General features: G+C 40.7%; 1 long non-coding RNA gene across 1 annotated transcript in view; it reads right to left on the reverse strand.

The window, feature by feature from the left end:
• Positions 1-12,766, reverse strand: part of LOC147028632 (uncharacterized) — a 32,975-nt gene extending 20,209 nt beyond the window's left edge. The window contains exons 1-2 of the long non-coding RNA XR_015057641.1: positions 12,339-12,766; positions 1,826-3,297 (exon numbers count right to left, since the gene is read on the reverse strand). This is a non-coding gene — a long non-coding RNA (uncharacterized LOC147028632). The remainder of the gene's footprint in view (positions 1-1,825; positions 3,298-12,338) is intronic.
• Between the last annotated feature and the right edge of the window lie 6,328 nt (positions 12,767-19,094).

The raw sequence follows: 19,094 nt of genomic DNA on the forward strand, positions 1-19,094 counted from the left end.
ATGACACTTTTCTCATTACAGGTTTAATTGAAACTGACTATGCATGAGAAAGGTAGATCAAAAGAGCTTGAAACCAATTTCAAGGTTTATTCAGTGAGGGGCTCTTCAACTGTCCTCAAGACGTGTGCGTTTATAAAGTTTGTCGGATAAATGCCTTCCTTTGTTTCCGTCTGTATTTGATCAAAAACAAATGTTGCACAATTCATGGAAACCTGAAGGTTTGTACTGTATTATAGTTTATAAAAACAAGAAGTCCACATCGGGGACACAACCCCCAAACCCCAACCACACCTTAAAAATGGTATGTGTAGATTTTACATTTAAATAAATACACAAATAAACAAACAAACAACAAAAAGACGTCACGTAGAGCACGATACTTGCAAAATCCATAAAACAAATTTGACCTCAAAAATAATTGGTGGTTGAATTCAATGACCAAACATGCACCTCTTCAAATTTCGAGTGAATTGGATGAAAATTGGCAATCTTAGAATTTGGCCAATGTGGACCTATAAAATAATTGGTGGTTGAATTCAGTGACCTGAAATATATATCCTCCTCAAATTTCAAGTCAATCGGAAGAAAATTGAGGATTTTAGAAATTCCACCATAGTTGTTGACATTGGGACTATGTTGACCTTTTGGTCTATGTTGACCACAAAAATAATTGTCTGCTTTAATTCAGTGACCAAATATGCAACTCCTCTTCAAATTTCAAGTCAATCGGATGAAATTTGACAATTTTGGAAAGTCTGCCTATGTTGTCCTTTTGGCCGATGTTGACCTCGAAAATAATTGGTTTAATTCAGTGACCTGATATGCAAATCCTCTTCAAATTTCAAGTCAATGAGATGAAAATTGAAGATTTTAGAAATACCACCTTAGTTGTTGACCTTTTGGTCGATGTTGATGTCAAAAATAATTGGCTGGTTGAATTCAGTGACCTGAAAAAAAATCCTCTTCAAATTTCAAGTCAATCAGATGGGAAATGAGGATTTTAGAAATACCTCCTTAGTTGTTGATCTTGGGCCTATGTTGACCTCAAAAATAATTGGCTGGTTGAATTCAGTGACCTGAAATATAAACCCTCTTCAAATTTAAAGTCAATCAGTTGAAAATTGAGGATTTTAGAAATACCTCCTTTGTTGTTGATCTTGGACCTATGTTGACCTTAAAAATAATTGGTTGGTTGAATTCAGTGACCTGAAATATAAACCCTCTTCAGATTTCAAATCAATCAGTTTAAAATTGAGGATTTTAAAAATACCTCCTAAGTTGTTGGACTTGGGCCTATGTTGACATGTTGGTCGATGTTGACCTCAAAAATAATTGGCAAGTTGAATTCAGTGACCTGAAATATAAACCCTCTTCAAATTTAAAGTCAATCAGTTGAAAATTGAAGATTTTAGAAATACCTCCTTTGTTGTTGATCTTGGACCTATGTTGACCTTAAAAATAATTGGTTGGTTGAATTCAGTGACCTGAAATATAAACCCTCTTCAAATTTCAAATCAATCAGTTTAAAATTGAGGATTTTAGAAATACCTCCTTCGTTGTTGATCTTGGGCCTATGTTGACATGTTGGTCTATGTTGACCTCAAAAGTAATTGGCTAGTTGAATTCAGTGACCTGAAATATAAACCCTCTTCAAATATAAAGTCAATCAGTTGAAAATTGAGGATTTTAGAAATACCTCCTTCATTGTTGATCTTGGACCTATGTTGACTTAAAAATAATTGGTTGGTTGAATTCAGTGACCTGAAATATAAATCTTCAAATTTCAAGTCAATTGGATGAAAATTGAGGATTTTAGAAATCTCACCGAAGTTGTTGACCTTTTGAATTTTTTGACCTCAAAAACAATAGGCTTCTTTCTTATGACAAACTCGACCATGTGGTGAAGTTTCGTGAAGATCGGTTGAAAATTGTGACCTGTAGGCGACAGGTAGACAGGCAGACAGACAATAACAAAATTGACGAACCAATATACTTGAAAAATCTTCGATTTTGCAAGTAATAAATTAATGTGTAGGTAGTGGATATGGTAAAGTGCATATGAATATAAAAATAATTTAAAGTTGTGAGTGGATATGGTAAAGTGTATGTAAATAAATATATAACTTCTCGCACGCTTTTGAGGTGCAAGCAGTCATGGCCAGTAATGGCCCAAGCTGGCCACTTTGACTGAACCCTGCTTTGACCGACACATGACCCATGACGTCATTGGTATCAAACTTGTTTTCTCCACGGGTTAGAGATCACAGATTTAAAGTTTAAAATTCATCCATAAGGTTTCTTTTTCTCTCCAATATGGCTGCCAGACCATGTGACCGATTATGTCATCTTTACAAAATTGAATTCAAAATGAGTAGTTGACGAGTTGATCACATTTAATGTTTCGCATTGATTGGATAATGTTTCTTTTTCTGTCCAATATGGCTGCCAGACCATGTAACCTATTGTTGCGAATTCGCGCCCACCGGCGTGCGATCGGCCGCTCGACTCGAATGGCGGCCGCCTCGCCCACCGGCACGGACAATTCAGTCGTGACCCTCTCGGAACAACGTCGGGAGCTACTCACGGGTGGGGGTTTAACCTCACCACGATCGTGCCAATTGCCCACCCGCACAGGATAGGGTTGCTCGCCAAATTCGATCTACCTAAGTACCTGCGCGAATGGTCGACTGGGCGATCGTACCACGCCACAGGCCGACTCCGGACACAAACCACTTAAGCGGTCCGTTCCATGCTTCAGTGATAACTGAGCGGTGTTATCGTCGGCCTTGACGGTTCCGATTAATTACCGGGATGTTGCACCCACGACGAACCCCTTACGTGTGAAGCAGGATGGAGAGTCGAACAAAGGAAAGGATGCAGCGAAACGGGGAACAAGTTCACACAAGCACGTTTAATTCACACAGACCAGCATGGAAGGCACGTATTTACAGTCACAATAATCAAAATGCACATATAAAGCGAAAGAAGAGTTAAAACCGAATACGCGCGCACACACGGCAACACTTAAACAGTTCTACTTGTCGGACAGGTGCCACCCACAGGCATTTACACAAACCCAAAGAAAAGAAAGGACTTCCCTTGGTGCGGCCGTTGAGTCCTCCTCCCATGACCTCCACTCTGAGCTCCGTCTCCTTCGTCGTCCTCCACTGCCGACTCGACCAGACTTGACGACGACACAGCTCGACTTCAACGAGCTCCTAGGGCTCTACGAGCTCCACACCGACGCAGAGACACTCGACCACGATGACACAGCTCGGCGATGACCCAACCACGACTCTAGACGGAGGCGAGTTTCACGAGTCAGGGAGAGAGCGAGAGGAAGAGGGAGAGAATGCAGGAAGAGGGAGAGAACGCGCCCCGCCCGTGTCCGACTTTTATAGCGCGGGGCTCCGCCCTTCACTCCACCCCGTTTTCGGCTCCACCCTCCTTCGAGAGGGTTCTCGAAAAGGGGCGTTCCCTCACCCTGACCGCCTCACGCTGTCCATCCACCAATCGGCGGCGAGCCGCCCTTCCCCCCTTCCCTCACACCAAGCACGGGGAAGAATGGTGGGGAAAAGCCCACCAGCATCCTTGGCAGTTTTTGTTCATTTGAAATCAAAGATAGGGAAAGAAAAACGACTAACTGGAGGATCGCAGCCCGAATGGATCACAAATTCCCTCTATACAACGGGTTTGGGCTAACTACACATGTACCTATGGAGATATCTCACCTGAGGGCCCTTTATGTTGTAATGCGAATTTCCACAGCCGTAACACCATGAAGTTTTAATTTTCAAACCATATGCCCCATGGATAGTCGATCAAATACTGTATACATGAAGTTTCACATTAATTGGTTGAGCGGATTGAGAGAAGGTGTTTTTTTTAAAAGGTTTTTTCCCTTCAATCCAACATGCCTGCCAGACAATATTGTCAATGACGTTTAAATTTTCAAAGTATTTTCCCCATGACTAGTCGATCATATTTATGAAGTTTCGCATCAATCAATTAAACGGCTCAACTAGAGCAATTGTTTTAAGATTTTCGTTCAAGCCAATATGGCCAACAGACCGTGTGACGAATGACGTTTAAGTTATCACACTGGGCTTACAGGATGGCCTAGAGGTACACACACTCACCTTTAAGCTGTCTAGCCTGGGTTTGAATACCAACCCAGCTATAAACTGTCATCCCAGTGTTTCACAGGCAGGGTGATTCATCAGTGTGTGTGCTGTCCCTCGGATAGACATGAAACTGGGCAGCCGTCTGCTGGTATTCGTTGGTGGATGTTAAAGATCCGATGGTGTCCTTCGTGAAGAGTCTGCGAGCTATTTCCAGCACAATGAACAAATTCCAAATTCCTGCCCTAATCAGCAGAGGGCATTGCATCAGCGGCACAGCCGTGCTCTCAGCCCGCAGCATCGTGCTGCATATGAAAGAAGAAGAAGTTATCATACTTTTATCTCCATTTGTAGTTGATGACATACTTCAAGTTTCTCATCGATAGGTTCAGTGGTTTGAGTAAAGAAGTTTTTTTTAAGGTTTTACCTTCACTCCAGCATTGCTGCTAGGCCTCATGACTGATGACTTTTGAATTTTTAAACTATATTCCCTTTGGGTATTTGATCATATGTATGAAGTTTTGCATTCATAAATTCAGCGGTTTGAAAGAAGATTTAATTTTTTTATACTTTCATTGAAATATGTCTGCCAGACCACTTCACCGATGATGTCATAAGTTTAAAAATACAACAGAATTGGGTCGTAAATCATATATATGAAGTTTCAAATTTTTCGGATAAGAATTTCGATTCAACCAATTATGAGTGGCATACCACTTCACTGATAATGTCATCACAATATAACGTTATTCCCCATGGGGAGTTGATGTCAAATCTCGAGTTTTCATTTGTTTTTTTTCGTTAGCGGTTTCAGAGATGTCCAAAGTTTTTCCTTTAATCCATCCAATATGACTGCCATACCACATGACCCATGATGTCAGAGTTTGCAATAAAAAATATATCCATGGGAAGTCGCTCCTATGTTGAAAGTTTTGCATCGATTGGACAAGTGGTTGCAGGGAAAACAAATTTTAAAGTGATTAAAAGTGAAAAAAGTACAAAAGGTGGAGGAAAATATAATAATAATAAATCTGAACGAATGCAATCGGGTCCCAACTCGAATGGCTTGGTGCCCGAATTAAATGGTGTGTTGTTGGTGATGGTAAAGTGGAGATAAATATATTAAGCTTCCCAAAAGCATACACAAACCTGTACTATTCTTTCCTGTAAAAAACAAAAATTGCAAATTGCATTGATCGCAAAATCATTTGATGTGCGTCATACCCAGGTATTATTGTATACATGTGTCAAATATCAAATAAATGTGTCCAGTCCTTTTTCGAGTAAAAGCTCCGGACAGACAGACGGATGGGTTGACTGTCACGGACAGGACCCAAAATGAAAGCCCTGACACCCCTTTGGGGGTTGAAAACAAACACGGGCAAATTCTGGGTTGGCCTGTTGGCTGATCCCAGCTGAGCACATCGCTCTGTCTATGATGCTGGGATCTCAGATTCACATTGCTTATATGCTGTTTTGATTTGTCACTTGCTTAATATACTACTCCAACTACAACTGCCCCAAATATCGGTCGGGAAATACCTACGGCCCAAATTTTTCACAAACCGGCTGGTCAGGTCTGACATGCGACTGAAAGTGGCAGCAATATGTATTTGTCCATCGTGCAGGCAATAACTCGCTGACACTTTATGAAACACTGTGGGATCTTTAACGTCCACCAATGACCAATGGTTATTGCTGGTAGACTGGTCATCTAGCTTAACGTCCTCGGTCCTCCTAATGGATGGTGTTCAACAGGTACCTCACACCAGGCTCGGCAACTCAAAGATGAGTACACAAAGCTCTTAAGAGTCTTAGGTCTAAGCTACCATGTCTATTTATTCTACCATGTGGCAGTCCATGTCTATTTATTTATGAGGGCTCATACCAGTCCTTGTAATTCACATAAAGGTATACACAAAAATTTTTGTCCTAATTTTTCTTGACCTACACTTGGATGGAGGAGCATCTGAAGGGTGAGTGATAAGTCCCGGGACACGGTTTTAGTTGCTTAATACAAGATTTGTTTATGTTATTTATTTATGATTTTCTTTTTTTTTTTCCAGATAATACAAATAATACATTTAACCAAGATGGCAGGCACCAGTCCATTTACAGTGGAAGAGAGGCTGCTAGCAGTTGTGGTACCACGAGAGGAGAAACATAATGTCGAAGGAGGTATTGTAATTGTTGTATTACTGTAATATTTTATTTTTACCTCCGTCACCGAAGGTGGAAGCAGGTTATGTTTTCACCCCTGCCTGTCTGTCTTTGTTTGTTTCTTGCAAGATTGAAGATTTTTCAAGTATATTGGTCAGTCGATTTTGTTATTGTCTGTCTGTCAATCGCCTAAAGGTCACAATTCTAAACTGATCATCATGAAACTTTACTAAGTTGTAGAGGTCGTCTCAACTGAGAAGCCTATTGATTTTTGAGGTCAAAGGTCAAAGGTCATTTTGAGGTCAAATTTTTTAAATTGTCATTTTTCATCCGATTGACTTGAAATTTGAACAAGATTTGCATATTGTGTCACTGAATTGGGAAACCAACTATTTTAGGTCAAAAGCTCAACTCAAGGTCAAACTTCTAAAGTGAATTTTTGTCAGAAATATCATCAATTTTCATCCGATTGACTTGAAAATTAAACAGCAATTGCATAGTGCATTATTGAATTGGGAAACCAACTATTTTTGAGGTCATAAGGTCAGAAGTTAACCCAAGGTCAAATTTTTAAAATCATCAATTTCAATCTGAAAAATAATCATTTTTCATCCGATTGACCTGAGCTTTGATTAAGATTGTCAATTTTAATCTTAATGAAATGGACATTTTGATGTATCCATGGTGTATTTTGCCAGTATCGTGCTCTGCACGACGTCTTTTTCTTGTTATTCTGTCTGTTTGTAAATCGCCTACAGGTCACAATCATAAACCAATCGTCATGAAACTTTACCATATTGTAGAGGTAGTATCAACTGAGGAGCCCATTGATTTTGCGGTCAAAGGTCATCTTGAGGTCAAACTTCTAAAATCGCCATTTTTCATCCGATTGACTTGAAATTTGAACAGGATTTGCATGTTGCATCACTGAATTTGGAAACCAACTGTTTTTGAGATTGTAAAGTCAAAGTTCAACTCAAGGTCAAACTTCTAAATTCATGAATTTTTGTCTGAAAAATCATCAATTTTCATCCGATTGACTTGAAAATTAAACAGCAATTGCATAGTGCATTATTGAATTGGGAAACCAACTATTTTGACGTCATAAGGTCAGAAGTTAACCCAAGGTCAAACTTTTAAAATCATCAATTTCAATCTGAAAAATAATCAATTTTCATCTGATTGACCTGAGCTTTGATTAATATTGTCAATTTTAATCTTAATGAAATGGACAATTTGATGTATCCGTGGAAACCTTTGGAGAGGGGAGGGTATTTTGCAAGTATCGTGCTCTGTATGATGTCTTTTTCTTGTTTGTTTGTTTGTCTGTTTGTGTGCAGGATACTTCAAAAAGTTGTGGACAGAGTTAGATGAAATTTGGTGAACAGGTTGGATGTGTGACAATGACAAATTGATTCAGTTTTGGTGAAGACCCAAATCCGGATCCGGATCCGGTAATTTTTTAAGTGATTCTTCACAATGGAGAGATAGGGCAAAACCGATACATAGCATGACATCTCAAAAGTTGTGGACAGATTCCGACGAAACGTGGTGGACAGGTTCGGTATGTGACGAGGATGAATTGACTCGATGTTTGTGAACATCCGAATCCGAATCCGGATACAAATTTTTTTTAATTTTTTTAAAAGTGATCCTTCACCATTGAGTGACAGGGGTAAAACCGGTATCTTCTTCTTCTTTCGGCTGCTCCCGTTCGGGGTCGCCACAGCGGATCATCCGTATGATCCGCATGCTGATTTGGCACATGTTTTATGCTGGATGCCCTTGCTGACGCAACCCTGGTCGCCTCTTACGACACAGGGATATGGTACACCTATTTTAACCAGGGTATACACCGGCCCAGTACACTGGTGCTCATTTCGCCGACCTCGGAAGGATGACAGGCTGAGTCAAACCCTCTTTCTTCTTCTTCTTCTTCTTCTTTCGGCTGCTCCCGTTTGGGGTCGCCACAGCGGATCATCCGTCTGATCCGCATAGTGATTTGGCACATGTTTTACGCCGGATGCCCTTCCTGACGCAACCCTGGTCGCCTCTTATGACACAGGGATATGGTACACCTATTTTAACCGGGGTATACACCGGCCCAGTATACTGGTACTCATTTCGCCGACCTCGGAAGGATGACAGGCTGAGTCAACCCCCTGGTGTATTAATTCAGTGGCCCAACAGGTTTGAACTCAGGACCTTTTGGATCCCAAGCCGCGGCCCTAACCACTGCGCCAACACCAGGCTGGGCTGAGTCAAACCCCTGGTGTATTAATTCAGTGGCCCAACGGGGCTTGAACTCAGGACCTCTTGGATCCCAAGCCGCTGCCCTAAACACTGCGCCAACACCAGGCTTAAGGGCCAAAACCGGTAATTAGCATGATATTTACCTTCGCATTCTGCGAAAGGTTGTTTTGGTCGCTGTGTATTTATTTATTTGTGAATATGTGTGTTTGTTTGTTATTTGCATAACTCAGAAAGTATCAAACCGAATTGCATAAAAATTGGTGGGATGATTCATGACTGTCCAAGGACGATTTGATTAGATTTTGGGAGCGATCGGGTCAAAGGTCAAGCTCAAGGTCATGAAAAGGTCTAAAACAAACTTTTGAGCATAACTTCCTTCATAAGACAGCTATCGACATGCAACCAATGCCATATTGTTCCATGACTAAATACCTTTCGAGTACGTGGTGTCAGATTTGACGTGACATCATCAGAAGTGCGTCAAAATGACGTCACAAGATGACATGAATTTTCAATTTTCGACCTCATCAGTTTTGATCATACCGTTTTGTAGGACTTATCTTAAGGACGTCACACACCAAATTTGACGTCGTTCGGACACCCCTTTATGACGTCATTGACGTTTGAACATAACGTTTTTCAATTGTGGCTAAAATGTCCTGATATTTTATATTCAAATATCTATGTAATTTGTAAAGGAAATTGTCCCAAATCCAGGCATTATGATCAGTACTAAAATATCTGCTGATTTATGAACAGGTTTTGCAAATTAACTCTATGGTCAAGGTCAAGGTCACACTCAAGGTCAAAATATACTTGTAGGCATAACTTCAGATCTACTAGAGCTATTGACATGAAACCAATGTTAAAATGTTCCGTGAAATAAGAGCTTTCAGGATGGTAGTCCGCGATTGGTAGTGACGTTATTGGAAGTGCATCAAAATGACGTCACAAGATGATGTCATTTTTAAACTTTCGATTTTTTTCAGTGTTTATCATTCCATTTTGTTGGACTGCCCTCAATGACGTCTAACACCAAATTTGACGTCCATCGGACTGATGGTTGTGACGTCATGGACGTTTTTAAATGACGTTTTTCAAATGTGCCCGGAAAAAAGTAGCGGCGGCGAAGGTATGCGCTCTACCGAGTGCCCGTTCTAGTTCAAAGATGTATTGTGCCCGATATGTTCCACTGGATCAGACGTTACATGGCAGAGGTATGCACTTTACCGAGTACCCTTCTAGTTACTCCTTTTATTATGTATTGCTGTTATTTCTGTAATATGTTATTACTCCTGGGGTTTATGACTCACCCTGGTAGATGGTATAAACAAATCTTGGATAAGCAGCTAAAATCGTGTCCTGGGACTTATGACTTATCCTGTACATATATAAGCCCCTCCATGAACCTTCAATCGCTGTTTAAACAATAAATATTAACGAGCTTAAAACAGTCTCTGTTTACATATCCAGATCCTCTATGTCATGCTGTCGAATCGAAATAACTGGTTCAGATCACTTTTTGTCTGTGAAGAGTCTCGTATATGCCGGGGCTCAACACGGCAAAATTACCTTAATTTAATCAATACACAGTCTTAAATATAGCTTGTTGCACATTGTACATATAAAGATTATCCAATGAACAAACAGCAGGTAGAAATCCATGACTTTACAAAAGGTATAGATGTCCACCTGCTCTGCAACTGACAGATACCAACACAGTTATGGACAGACGACTAGTGCACCAACAAATAGAAAAGGGCCAAAGAGGATAGGAAAAACGATTATATTGACAAGCAGACAGATATAGATAGATGTAAATATCGACAGAAAGGCAACTAGAATAGCAAACAGAAGGACATAATCAATTACGTGAACGGATTTTTTAAACTCCTTTCGCATCCATAAAGTGTCAGGATTAGAGAGGAATTGGTGATGTGTCTACGATTAAATGGCAGAAGTGTGTGTGTGTGTGTGTGTGTGTGTGTGTGTGTGTGTGTGTGTGTGTGTGTGTGTGTGTGTGTGTGTGTGTGTGTGTGTGTGTGTGTGTGTGTGTGTGTGTGTGTGTGTGAAATAAGGAGAGATAAATGGAGGAATTTATATATGAATTGGCAGAAGGATGACTGGACCAATGGATGGATCGATGGACGGATGGGTAGACAGGTATATGTGAATGGACAGATGGTCGATATGTAGTTACATGAATGGAAGAATGAAGAAATGGATAGACCGATGATGTATGAATGGATGGATGTATACGTATGGTCGGTATGGTTATGTATATGTGAATGGATAGACGATGTTTATCTGGATGGATGGATGGCTAGATGACCGAACAGATGGCTAGGTTGATGATATATAAATCGATGGATGGATTGGTAAATTTGTGGATATGTGAATATATCGACGATTGATACATGGTTGAATAGACGAACAAACAAATGGATAGATTGATCATATATGATTGGATGGATCGACTGATCGATTGACCGATGGACCAATGCATAGACTTAAAATATGTGAATGAATGGATGGATGAGTGCACTTATGGATATTTGAATGGCTAGAGGATGGATATACGGATGGATGGATGGACGAACGAACGAATGAATGCAGGAACTAATGAATAAACAGGTGGACAGACTGATTATATATGAATTAATGGATGAATGAGTGGACCTCTTAATATATGAATGGATATTTGGCTATATGGATGGATTGGTAGTATGGTTAAAATAATGTATAGATGATGGGTATATGAAAGGATGGACGAATGAACAAATTGATATACTGATGATATATGTTGGATATACACATTCGCATATACATATCATAAGTGTATCCATCTGTCCATAGAACAATCGATCGATGGACTGATGGATATACTGATATATGAATGGTTAGACATGGCTATGTGAATGGATATGCCAATGATATATAAATGCATGGATGGGAAAAGTTGTGGATATGTGAATGGATAGACTATTGAGATATGGATGGACGAACGAACGGACAGATGGATAGACTGATGATATACAGATGGATGGATGGATGGATGGATAGACAGACGAATCGATGGATGGATATAAGAGAAACTGATGAATGCGGTGGTGACGCATGCGAGTGAACACTGCACAGTATAGAGTCGCTTTGCTCTGGGCTGTGGCTGGCGGGTACTCCCAATGATGACAAACGACTGCCCAATGACTTTCAATAGCCTTTATCCCCGCGGAGAGGCAAGCTGTCGGCTCGGGAGGGGGGGGGGAAGGGGAGGGAGGGAGGGGTGGGTGGGCTGGGGTCCGGCTCCGGCACGGGAGAGCCAGGGTGCCTCGCCGAGGTGCGGGGCTGCGCGGTGGAGCCCATCTCCTGGAGAAATTTGCCAGGCCATCTGGCTGCAAATTGACGCAGCCATGGCTGTCCGGCACCTGACGCCATCTTAACTCTTTTGCGTTTAAACAGGATTCGAACGTGGCAACGTCACACGCAGGTCAGGTCATCGTATTCCATGTGTGGAACCATGACCCGAATTGAAGGTGTGCATAGAAACACACACACACACACACACACACACACACACACACACACACACACACACACACACACACACACACACACACACACACACACACACACACACACACACACACACACACACACACACACACACGTTTAATTAATTGTACAGTATCGGCTATTCCTAAAATATAATATAATTGAAAGGATTGCTGTGAATGATGTTAATTTCACAACATCCTTTATTCAAACTTGATTTCAATTGTAAACCGCAAAACAGAGTTCCCTTACCTCAAGTAAGAAACTCAACATGGAAGCAATTGAATGGTTTCCCGACCACCCGGATCATCAGCTGAGCACCGTTCTTCCTCGGGCACGGTTCTTCTTCCAGCTGGGTTTTGAACCTTTCAGCCCAGAACCTCTCCAAACGGCGGATCCACAACCTCGGTCATGGACCCACATCAGTAGATCTACAACCTCAGTTGTGTCCAGGCAGTCAGTCAACCCATCAAAGCAACATCACAAACTAAACTTTACTCACTAGAGGATTTAATGCATTATCACATACAGTAGTTACAACTCCTATCACATATTTCATCGTATGATAACGCATTAGATCATGCACATCGTACCTTAAATATAACATGTCCACTACAAAGCATGTCCACCCCACTTACCAGTAAATCAAACTTATTCAAATATTCAAACCTTATGTATAACAGCTTTTCTTCATGCTGCCATGTCTGCTGCCTCTGAGCAACCACTGAAAATGGATAATGCATATATATATATATATATATATATATATATATATATATATATATATATATATATATATATATATATATATATAAATATATATAATTATATATATATATATATATATAATTATATATATAATTCCAGCAGTGTGTGTGTGTGTGTGTGTGTGTGTGTGTGTGTGTGTGTGTGTGTGTGTGTGTGTGTGTGTGTGTGTGTGTGTGTGTGTGTGTGTGTGTGTGTGTCTGCGACCACCATTTCTCGACGACCGCTGGTCCGATCTGATTGAAACTTGCCAGGAATATTGCCGGGGTCCCGCAGATGTGCCTTTTCGAGGTTTGATGTCAATTGGACAAGCGGTTCCCAAATTACGGCCATTTTATTGCTTTTTTCAGTGTTGAAAAGGTGTATATATGGCAGCTGAAGAAAGAGGGGGGAGAGAGAGAGGGGTGACAGAGGGGTGGAGAGAGTGGGGGGGAGAGAGAGGGGGAGGGAGGGGGCGAGAGAGGGGAGGGAGAGAGGGGGTGAGAGAGAGGGGCGTCACAATTCAAGAGAGGGGAGAGAAGAGGGGGTGAGAGAGGGGGTGAGAGTGGGGGCGAGAGAGAGGAGGTGGGAGAGAGGAGGATTGAGACTAGGGGGGAGCGAGGGGGGGCGAGAGAGAGGAGGCGTCACAATTCTTCTTCGTTTGATATGACGTCACAATTGACGCTGGGGACCTGAGTATGTTTCCCAGGTGTTTCCCAAGTTATGGCCATTTATGATACGGTTGGTCCAATCTAATTGAAATAATGCCCCAATCCAGTCGTCGCTTACGCACCACGCACCTACGGGCCCGTGCTAGTATCTATAATTCCAGCAGTGTGTGTGTGTGTGTGTGTGTGTGTGTGTGTGTGTGTGTGTGTGTGTGTGTGTGTGTGTGTGTGTGTGTGTGTGTGTGTGTGTGTGTGTGTGTGTGTGACCGCTGTTTCTTGACAACCACTGGTCCGATCTAATTGAAACTTGCCAGATATATTACTGGGGACCTGAGGATGTGCCTTTTCAAGGTTTGATATTAATCGGACAAGTGCTTCCCAAGTTATGGCCATTTATTTACCAAACCAATGACAAGACACGTTATTGCGTGGGCGTGGCCGATGGGGAAGGGAAGCTCAGCCGCATTCCCCATTACGGGTTACAACGTACAAACTTCCGGATAATGATGACTTCGTGTATTCTAATAATTTCTCGATTTCTTATGCGCATTTATAGATAAACACAATGCCCCAAGTTATGATCGTTTTCATATTAGACGGTGCATAAATTTCGGTAACATCAGAGTGCTGGTGTGCTCCGAACCAGGAACGTTGGCGCTAATTGAATAATTGGGTATTAAAACTAAATTGCGAATAATCGTAACTGCGAATAATATGCGAACTTCCGGGCCACGCACGTACGGGCACGTGAGAGCGAAGAAACGGCCTGTGTGGTTGTTGTTTGTTGCTCGCGGTTTGAATATTTATTTATTTATTTATTTATTTATTTATTTTTTAGGGGCACGAACTAGTAGATATAAAACAAGCTCAAATGAGCTAAGATCCTCGTCCTCTTTATGATGATGTCATAACGAATATGATGTCATTGCGATAAATTATCTGTGCTAATGCCCAGCTTGATTTCCGCAAACAAAATTCAAACAGCTTGCCTAGTTTCGGAGATAATGGTATAGGCGATTTCCATTAGCGGCGATATTATGACGTCAACTTTTTTTCTAGGAACAATTTCCAAAATCGGAGATGGTTACTGCCTGTGCGTGGGCTTTCTGCATATACATGGCAAGTTTCACGAAGATCCGATGAAAACTCTGGGTTGTGAAACAAAAAATGTCAAAAAATAGGAATGACGTCATAAAAATTGATATGACGTCATAGTGATGTATCGTATGTGCGGTAAGTCATCTCTGCTAATACCCTGTTCGATTCCCACAAACAGAATTCAAAAAGCTTGCCAAGTTTCGGAGATAATTTTCAGGCGATTTCCATTAGCGGAGATATTTTGACGTCATAACTTTTTTTTCTTGGAGAAATTTTCAAAATCGGAGATAGTTACTGTCTGCGCAGGGTATTTTTACATATACTTGCCAAGTTTCAGGAAGTTTCAATGAAAACTATAGGCTGTGAAACAAAAAAGTCCCCAAGAAGATGAAGAACAACAAACGTGAGTCAGACTTTGAGATCCTCCACGAGGATATAAAAATGTATTTGTATAAATATCTCATTAATAATATTTTTCGATTCATATTGTATTTTTACGTTTTTAGGGGGTGGGTGGGGTTAAATATTCCCATAGACCAGATGGAAATGTATAGAATAGCATGGTCCATGTACAAGTAGTTAGCCCATCTTGATGAAATAACTGGAAACATTAGCTTAAGAATTGTCTTGTTTGAATGTGCACTATACAGTGGTAATAGTTAGTTTTGGGATTATGGTTAAGGAAATTGTGCATATAACCTCCACATAAACCTCCACCCACGGGGGGGGTGCCTGGAGAGAGAGAGAGAGAGAGAGAGAGAGAGAGAGAGAGAGAGAGAGAGAGAGAGAGAGAGAGAGAGAGAGAGAGAGAGAGAGAGAGAGAGAGAGAGAGAGAGAGAGAGAGAGAGAGAGAGAGAGAGAGAGAGAGAGAGAGAGAGAGAGAGAGAGAGAGAGAGAGAGAGAGAGAGAGAGAGAGAGAGAGAGAGAGAGAGAGAGAGAAAAAAAAAAAAAAAAAAAGTGGCGGAGCTATGGATTACATCGGAGGGTGGAGCAATGCAGGGGGAGGAGGGAGGATCCGGATTGGGCAGTTGGGGTTCAGTGGGAGAGGACTGTAGAAGTCTGAAGAGGACAGTGAATGTGCTGAGGAAAACGGCAAACGTGCTGAACGAAACAGTGAACACGTGAGGAAAACGGTGAACACGCTGAGGAGAACAAATCTGAAGAGAGTTCTGCGTGCCTGTTTGTCCTGTCTACTTGCCTTTGATTATTTAGTTTGCCTGCCTTTGCCCTGTGCTTGTTCTTCACCTGTGCCTGTTTGTTGTGCTGCCCCTCACATCATCACCCCTCCTCATCATCCTGCTCATCATGTCCTCATTGCTTGCTTGTCCCTGCTACCACCAGAGCCGAGTCCGTCGGTTTTGTCTCTTTCCTGTTGAATGATTGAATCTGGTGTGTAGCACCATAGGTTTTATTCACATTGTATATAATTAATTATTTATTAATAGTATTTCTTTCCATCACATCCCAACCCGCCGTCGTCTCCTCGTGATCATCATCCCTGTTTCTTTTTGTTTGTGGTTCGGGAATAAAACTATTGGTTTGAAAAGCTTTAAGGTTCTCGTGTTTCTTCATACAACTTGCGTGTGCATTGTCCACCATTAGTTTGGAACGTCTCCACAGGAGTTCAGCCATTCGGAACATTGTGGGATTTTAACCTCCCGCCGCGACGAGTTTTATATTAGTTGAGGCATTGACGTTACAGTATTTTATTAATTATGTATATCGTCAAGAAGCTGATCAAATAAAACCCATCATCAATGAATCTAAAGATGTTTCCACACCTTCGCACAGTTGTTAGTTTATTCCTGCACATGTTCTGGACATGTCAGACTCGTACATGTGTGGGAATAAATTTGCAAAGTAAGGTGCCGGAAATGAACCCATGGGTATCCCCACTGTCTGCTGGAGTATCTTCTTGCCAAATGTAAAGAAACTGTTGTTTAGGAGAAATCGAATACTTTCTTTAAGTTTATTTTTTGAAAAACTACATGAAAATTGACTTTTTCCTTGATAGACCAGTTTGCTCTTTTTTGATAGACTTTAATGTATACTTTATTACCTCCTGCAAATGCTTTATCTATCGCTCTGTACAATGCGGTTACAAGTTTGTCATGTGGAATGTTTGTGTATAATGTGGAAAAATCATAAGTTGATAAACATTTAGCCTTACCCTTGTTGTTAATGTGTTGGATATTGTCGATTAAAGGTTTGGAATTATCAGTGATCCAGAATTTTTTAATACCAGAATAAAATCTTACAGTTCATGGTAGTTTTTCAAGCATTTATAAAATAGTTTAATCGCCCCATAATACTACCTGACAATGGCTTCAAACTGCATTCTCCACTTGCGATTACGAACTTCATTTTACAAGGGTTTTGTACATTTTGGGGATCCAGCAAATGAATGGTAAGTTATGGTGTATATCTGGAACTAACAGTCTTCTCGCTTTGGAGTGATTTATATGGTGTTGCATCAAGTCTAATTTATTGTCGTTACTTATTTTATATGTTTTTGAAAGTCCAGTCTGTAAGCCCAATTCTTCCAAAAGTGTTTGAATGTGGAATGTTTTCCATACAAATGTAATATTATTATTTAGTTTGTCAATTTTAACAATAACATATTGTGTTTGAAGTTGTTTTAAAGAATGACTTGTCTCCAGATTGTTTAAAATTACCTTCGGAATATTGATTCGAACTTTTCTTTTCAAATCAACAATTCTCCTTTTTAGGTCATCTCCACCGAGATGACCGAATAAAGCCGGGACCAAATGTCCGTCCGTACGTCTGTCAACAATTTTTCTTTCCGATCTTCATGAAACTTAGTACGTGGGTAGAGGTCGATGAGTGTTGCACAACGATATAACTTTTGTCCGGGTTCAAGGTCAGGGACGAGGTCATGAGGTCACGTAAGTTATAAAAATCGCCATTTTCAAAACCTATCTAGTCTGCCATTCTACAAGATATTCGGCAACTGTTTATTGATTATGATAGTAAAAAATATTATCTTGTATCTAACCAGACAGATTTTTGAATTTCCTTCCCGTTTGATCGTCATGTGATCTGGAAGATGGTCAAAAACGCCGATGCGATTCGCAAAGAAGGAAGGAAGGGGAAATGAAATATAAATATAAAAAATTACCCCCGTGTGGGAGTGACGGTCATCTCTATAATACCACAAGTTCTCAATGTTCAGTTATGACCGAAGACTACTGCGCAGTTCTACTGTGAAGCTCGAACTGCGCAGTTTAGTTTAAGATGACTCGGCATTTTGGCGCACGCGCATGAAATTATATTTTGAAAATAAATGCCGATGTTTACATTTCGGGTTTTGAAACTTTTGCACCTTCAGCGGAAAATGTATAAATATAAAAGGCTAAAAATGTGTTTTATTACATATCTCTTTACCTCCTCGAACCATAAAGCCATTTGTGTGTTTGGTACTTTGTGTTTATCAATTTACTCTCTCATCCATTCTGTCAGTCCTATCATTGCAAGTTCCATTACTTTATTCCAGTTAATCTTTTCAATTTTTTTCCTCGATAATTTGGTCCTTTTCGTAAGGAAAGCAATGCACATAATTTTCTCTCCTTCACTATTCTGAGCTGACCTATGATAATGTGGATCTTTAAACATGGAATGTTCACAATTACAGTGGTGTGTGTTATTCGACCATTCTTCTGCATCTATAGATTACACGGTTATAGTTGAACATTTTCCCCCGAATTGCATTTGGTAAAGTGTACACAACCCGAGGTGGTTCTCTCTGTTGTATTGTTTCTGGAAGTTTACCCCACACTTCCTTCTGTTGTAGTATTTTCTCTATATTGATTATTTCCACCCCTTTGTTGTCAAACAATTTTGATGATGTCATTGTCTTTTCTATGATTGACTTCTTAAGGTTTCTCTTTATACATTCCATGGTCAATCATGTCCAGAACCACATGTTGGATTAGGAGTTCCTCTTGATCATTCTCATCCATTAATCTAACGACTTGCCATACTTCTTTCAGTTTGTATTGATCTTAAAGCCTGGTAATCGAGAGGTCAAAACCACCTCTCTCTCTCTCTCTCTCTCTCTCTCTCTCTCTCTCTCTCTCTCTCTCTCTCTCTCTCTCTCTCTCTCTCTCTCTCTCTCTCTCTCTCTCTCTCTCTCTCACTCTCTCACTCTCTCACTCACTCTCTCTCTCTCTCTCTCTCTCTCTCTCTCTCTCTCTCTCTCTCTCTCTCTCTCTCTCTCTCTCTCTCTCTCTCTCTCTCTCTCTCTCTCTCTCTCTCTCTCTCTCTCCTTGTACTTTTCCAATTTTCCTTGGGAATGATTCTGATGGTGCCTGCTTTTGTTAGCATAATGAAGACTATAGAAGTTGTCGGATCATGGTAACTCTGTACTATGTCTCTTGTGTTTGTAAATAACTGCATTTCTTTTGCCGCACCTCACAAATCCTTGCTTTCCCCTGCTGTACAGATCTTCTGTATTAAACCCAGTGCTTATTGTAGACAT

This window comes from Eptatretus burgeri, chromosome 4 (genome assembly GCF_056783735.1).
Source record: "Eptatretus burgeri isolate ZD-2024b chromosome 4, Ebu_testis_v1, whole genome shotgun sequence".
Lineage (NCBI taxonomy): Eukaryota > Metazoa > Chordata > Myxini > Myxiniformes > Myxinidae > Eptatretus > Eptatretus burgeri.